Here is a 6,829-nt window from a genome sequence, read left to right on the forward strand (position 1 = left end):
CACTGGAAATGGTGGAACCATTGAACTGCTTTATATGCAGGTAAGCTAATTAATATCAAATTTATCCTACTTTTCCAACTAAGTCTATGTGAATATTTGGACAAAACCAAAGATCTTAGTATGTGTATTTAAATTGTTCACCATACCTAATTATTAAGGGTATACGCTATCCCCACAATTTCAACTCCCAAGACCTGTTTCTGATATAAATCCAAGAAAAGAATAGCATAATAAATAGTATAGTGGTAAATTATTAGGAAAATAAAGAAAAGCATTTCTATTTTCGGGATCCAAGTACATATCTATAACTCATTTCTGTCCTCTTCAATCTTGATTTGTCAACATCATATATTGGAAGAGTGAATGCCATGACCTTCTACCTAAATGATAAACAAAAATTCAATTAGGAATTGTGCATAAATCAAGGCAAGCAATTGACAAATCGGCTTGTCCAACTCTCTCATTCTGGTTTTAATAGTGTTTTATTCATCAAAAGGTTTGTCTGATATTGTAACCCAGCTATTTTGAAATCTCAACCACCTTGTTGGATAACTGGAAGCTTAATGCTGAATAAGATCAGTTAAAAAGGAATCGCCATTTTCTTAATTTGACTTAACTTTGCATCCTTTTTGCAAGTACTGAAATTTCTCGTTAATTGATTCTTTTTGGTGCTAAAAGTTTCATGATTGATGAAATGGATACGCAAAATCTAATTTGGAAATTCTTCGATTGATAGAATACCCTTAATGGGCTTTTCTTTTCACAGCAATTTACTCTCATGTGGTATTTATTTAGTTATTTATTGTTTTATTTTATTGCAGTTTCTTCTAGTCAAGTTTGCAAAAATGATTATTGTAACTATATCCAAGTTTTGGAGGCCGGATGTCACTCATGTGATTGCCTCTACAGATGAGAACGGTGCATGCACTAGGACACTTAAAGTTCTCATGGCCATTTTAAACGGGAAGTGGGTTCTTAAATTAAATTGTGAGTTCGTTGTTCTTTTCCTGTTTTAGAAGGTAGAACTTGCTTTTTCTCTATATATCTATATTGTAATAGTCATATGAGCTCTTTTGAGTTTGGCAGCAACTAATTGAATTAATACAAAGTTAAAATTTGTTTTTCTTTATCATTTCTATTCTTGCTACTTAATTATCAAAAATTTTTGCACCAACAGACTCAGCCCTCGATCCTGATGAATAGATCTTGCAGCTAATGCAATGTAAGCCACTTTCGGAGCAGCAGGTACTTTTTTTTTTCACGATCTGTTTCTTTCTCAAGAAAGTATGGAAATTTTGAGCACTTAATTTTTTTGTATAATTATTTTAATAGATTAGGCTATATTTGGCTACGAAATGAATACCAAAACATTTTTGAATTGAATTTGTTTTAAGATATTATTCCAATAGCATTAGTTTCTATCGTCGTGTGAACTTTTAGTTATAACTAATGAAAAAAATCAGCTTTTTTCTCTCTTCCATTTAAAACATTTATATATTCTTTTGATTTATTTGATGTAGTTGATTTCGAAAGAACTTGGTGTATTTGCAAGACTTTTCTACGTTTTACTTGTATTGTTTTGTTCTCAGGTTGATCAATAGAAGTCCTCGTTTTTCTTCCCTGTTTCATCTAGGTTATAATTGGTTGTATCTCTGTTTTCGTGTTATCTTGTTTAGGTCAGAGCATTATGCGACAAGGCATAAAATATGCATCTCAAAGACTAGATACATTTGCATGTGTTAGGTATAGAAAAAGGTGTTTCCATTTTAGTGTTAAGATTTTATGCAGTGTAGTTGCTTACTGTCTTACACTATGTTGTCCTTTTAGGCAAAATGGTTGAACAAGCAATTAAGCAAATTATGGCCTTTTGTTGTAGAGGTAAGATACTTGTTCTTATATATATTTTTGCTATAAGATTCATAGTAGTTGCTGGTTATTTATTTCAAAAATGCTGAGAGAGGTTTTTGTGTAACTGAGGTTTTCCTCCTTAACAGATGAAATTTAGGCAAGTTGTTCAACTCTTTTGGTGCTTTCTGAAGTGAAAATAATTGAAATTGTTCTCTATGTAACTTACAATTTAGTATTTTTTTCATAGTAGATAAACTAGTATTAGACTATTGTGTTGGTTGTCCGCAATATTAAGCATTTTGAGCATCAATATATTTAGATATTTTGAGGTTTAAAATTGAACTCAGTGAAGAAATAAAGATAAAAACAACTAACATAGTGGATCAGGAAAATGCTTTGCCATGAGCTGCTTTCTGTTTGACTTGTTTACATATCTAAATAATAGATTGTTTGAGGATAGGCCATGGATTTGGTGATATTTTTTATTTAAACTATGTAGTTTTAGATGCAACTCATGTACATGGAAAGGCACATGATTAATAACATGAACAATGACTTTTGTCAAAACAAATTCTAATTCTTGCATTATGGTGGCATTATTAAAAATTTATCTTTCCATATCATAATTCAAAGAGATCAGATAATGTTCTTTGACATTTGTGGCTTTGAGGGTCGTATAAGTGATTTCCTTATTGGCTTGACTTTGGCTTACAGGTGCATACTTTGGCTTTCTATTCCGGTGTTTTGGATTCTCTGGCGGTTGAATTGAAAGCATCAAAGGACTTCTCTAAGTTATATACAGGCATGGCAATACTTTGGCTTCACATAAGCTTGAACCAAATTTTCATTGTATATTGTTTCTTCTTTTTTTTTGATTTTTTCCTTTGATTAATGAGAGGTGATGATGAATTGGCATTCTTTTCTCATGAGGATGAATTTTTGTTTTAGAAATTGTAATACTTTGTGTGTTTGTGTGTGTTATTTTTTATGTATTAAATTACATATTGAATCAATGTTTATGTATTAAATTTAAATTCATTAATTTTTATATTTAGTTTTGAAATTTAAATTTTAATGGAAAATTTAATTTAATTAATATTTTTATTTATCCTTAAAAGTATATAGTTTAGATTTCAAATTTCAAAATTAAACATAATATAATATTTAACATAGAAATAAATATTATTTAATTACAATAAAATAATTTTTAAAGGTCATGATTTTTAGCGGCGTTTGTAGAAAAAGCGCCGCTAAAAGTCATGATTTTTAGCGGCATTTTTTGCGGCATTTGTAAAAGCACCGCAAATAGTTTTAGTGGCGCTTATAAGCACCGCTATAAGCTCAAAAAAATGCCGCTAAAAACCTGTTTTGCTGTAGTGAATGGGTTGAAATTGTAATTAATTGACATAATACTTAATCAGTACATGTTTATTCTTCTAAGTTAGCTGAAGGTTAAATTAGCAATGTATCTGGTAATACACTTGCCTTGCATAACTTGCAAGATTATTATGATTAAACTTTTTCAAGGTAAGGATACCTTGTTACCTCACATGGTCTTTTATATTCTTATTAGATTTAATTAATTGTTTGAATTGACATAGGAATATACAAGACATTAGTTCAATTTAATGAGTATGTATGTGCAATAACATGTTTGCTTATTAAAATCTGTTTAATCGTTTGAATTGACATAGGTATATGTTAAGAGATGAATGGATTTGTATAGGTGAGTATGTTCTTAAGTTAGCAGATTACCAAATTGCCGTGAATTTATTTGTAACAACATAAACCTGAGTTTAATAATTCTAAGTTAAGGAAATGTAATTAACCCAGCACAATTATGTCATCTTGATTAAATAATATTTTGAAATCGTGCATTAGAACTTTTTTTTTATTTTACTTAGTTTAAAATCTTAGTTTTTAATTACCTTTTTCAAATTTTTTTCTCACCAAAGTGTTTTAAATAGCATTCATAAACAATTCTTTTCACAGTTCCTGTGGGTATGATAACTCGACATTTACTTGTCACTTTATTACTTGTTGCGATTGTGTATACTTGCACATTTAGTTCCAAGTTTTTGGAGCCACTGTTGGGAACTGTTTTAAAAGACATTATTTGTAAAATTGTTAATTTTGCATTTTGGTCTATTTTTTTTCTAAATTTTAATTCAATTTTTTTGTGTGTTTGTTTCAGGTGTTTATGAGTATTTATCATATCATTGACTTACTCCCTTAAACGCTGAAATTGAAAGGAATTTCTAACAAATGAGAAGACAAGCGAACCAAAGAAGGACCGAAGATATGAATTTTGAAATTCCAAACCAAAATCCAAGAGGAACATTCGTTTATAATACTCACAATCCAATCATTGTTGCCGATGATAGAAACTGTGCCATTCAACAATATGCCATTTCTTTATTCAACGAGCTCAATTCGAGTATTTTGAGACCCGAAATTGAGGCACAACAATTCGAGCTGAAGCCGATCATGTTCCAAATGTTGTAAAATATGGGTCAATTTAGTGGGATTCCTACTAAAGATCCACATCTTCATCTTCGTCTATTTATGGAAGTGAGTGACTGATTTAAAGTAGTCGGGGTGACTAAGGACGCCTTGAGACTGAGATTATTTCCATACTCCTTAAGAGATAGAGCACGAGCCTGGTTGAACTCCCTACCGTCCGATTCCATAACTACATGGCAAGAGTTGGTTGAAAATTTCTTAATGAAATATTTCCATCCATCTTTAACCACCAAGATCCGAAATGAAATCACTTCATTTCAGCAACTTGATGAAGAATCTTTATATGAGGCATGGGAGCGGTTCAAGGAGTTACTACAAAAGTGCCCTCATCACGGCATTCCTTACTGTGTTCAAATGGAGACTTTCTATATTGGTCTCAATATCCATACTAGAATAATGGTGGATTCTTCGGTAAATGAAGCCCTTCTTTCTATGTCTTATAACGATGCTTACAAGATTATAGAAAGAATTGCCAGCAATAACTATCGTGGTCAACCAACCAAGCAGCCTTAGAAAGACGAGCAGCAGGAGTACATAAAGCGGACACACTTGCTTCTTTGGCAGCCCAGGTATCCTCTATGTCTTCTATGCTTAAGAACATAATTTTAATGGTTTCAATGGTAATCTGATAGGTCAGCAATTGAACCAGTTCGGGAATATTTCTTGTGAATACTGTGGAGATGGTCATTTTGTTGAAAATTGCCCATCAAATGAAGAGTCAAATTATTACATGGGAAATCAGAATTGGAATGGTCCGCAGTCAAATTTTTACAACTCTTCAAGGCAGAATCATCCAATTTCTACATGGAGTAATCAATGGGCAAACCATAGCAACTCTGTTATGCCATTTCGACCAAATTATCTGTCAAAATATTCTCAACAAGTGCAACAATCCCCACCAACTGAATCTTCAAGTGATCTTGAGAATCTGCTGAAGGCATACATAGCGAAGAATGATACCACTTTAAGAAATCTAGAGAATCAAATGGGTCAGTTAACCAATGAACTTCAAAATAAACCCCAAGGTATTTGGCCAAGAGAAATAGAAAACCCAAAAATTTTGGGCAAAGAACATTGCAAAACAGTCTTTTTACCAAGTGGAAAGACATTGAATCCCAATGTGGTTGAGGTTCAAGATGAGCCTATTCTAGCTTAAGACAAAGAGGAAGTTCAACGAGGTGTTGAAACTCCTGTATCACAAAAGTTAGATTCAGTGATCCTTGATGAGGTAACCTCTAAACCAGTTAGTTCTGATTATCTAACACCCTTGTCAGATGTAGAAAAATTTCCACAGAAGAGTTGGTGGGTTAAAGCTAAGATTCCACCATTGCCATATCCTCAACGATTCCAAAAGCAGCAATGAGATACTCTGTTGAAAGAAATTTTTGATAACAAGGTGACTTTTAATGACTTCGATGCTGTTAAATTCGTAGATGTAGTTGAAGATTGTTCCGCTATTTCCAAGATGGAATCACTGGCTTCTATAGAGTTGGAGATCAATTCTATAGATGATCCATTAGAATGTATTCTGTTAGCAGATTTGCCAAGTGATGATGAAGACAAGGAGTGTTTGGCTTTGTTAGAAGCTAAAACGAAGGGATTCACTTTGGAAGTTCCACTAGAATCATTAGAGTTATTATCTCGGGAGTACACACAACCAAAAGTGTTAATTGAAGAGCCAACTTAATTGGAACTGAAGATTTTGTCTCCTAATTTCAAATACAACTATTTGGGTCTCTCTTCAACTTTGCCTGTCATTATTTTAGTTGAGTTCACCAAAAATCAAGAAGAAGAGGCACTTGTGATTTTGGAAAGGCACAAGAAGGGTACTGGATGGATTATTTCACATATTCGAGTCACGGGTTGGAAGATTTGTAGGAATTATAGGAAGTTAAACAAGGCCACTAGAAAAGGTCATTACGGCTTTTCTTTCCCTAATAAGATGTTGGACAGATTTGATGGGAAAGAATATGATTACTTCCTAGATGATTATTGTGGGTATGACAAATGGCCATTTGACACCCCCATGGTCAATGGTGATCCTAAATAAAATGGAGGGAGTTCTCTTCACTTTCTCAATTATTATTTTATATTTTTAGTTTTTTTTCCTCATTCAAATAAAATGGTAAACTTAGATACAATTTTTTTAGTTCATTACATTAATTAAAACTCTGTCTAGGAGATTGGGACTTAAGCGGGACCATCCGTGACCCCTCCAGTCTTTCCTGGGAGTTTAATTTAATGTAATTTTTAAAAAAAATATTTTTCTAAGTAGCCCAAAGAATTTAATTATTTGTTTTGTTAAATAAAAGGTCAACTTTTAACCCAAGCACTAATTTCTTTGAGTTTTTTTTTTTTTTTAATTTTCAGTATAGGAGCTTAGGATCCAAAAAAAGAGCTGCCATTAGGGTCAAGACACTACTAAGAAGGGAAATATTCAACCCTTTTCCACACAAAC

The 6,829-nt window shown here is 32.4% G+C and overlaps 1 non-coding gene across 1 annotated transcript; it reads right to left on the minus strand.

The window, feature by feature from the left end:
- Positions 1-4,602: 4,602 nt before the first annotated feature.
- Positions 4,603-4,709, minus strand: LOC128294638 (small nucleolar RNA R71). The gene has a single exon (XR_008284946.1). It is a non-coding gene; the product is annotated as a small nucleolar RNA R71 (small nucleolar RNA).
- Between the last annotated feature and the right edge of the window lie 2,120 nt (positions 4,710-6,829).

Source organism: Gossypium arboreum, chromosome 6 (assembly GCF_025698485.1).
Source record: "Gossypium arboreum isolate Shixiya-1 chromosome 6, ASM2569848v2, whole genome shotgun sequence".
NCBI classification, from domain to species: domain Eukaryota; kingdom Viridiplantae; phylum Streptophyta; class Magnoliopsida; order Malvales; family Malvaceae; genus Gossypium; species Gossypium arboreum.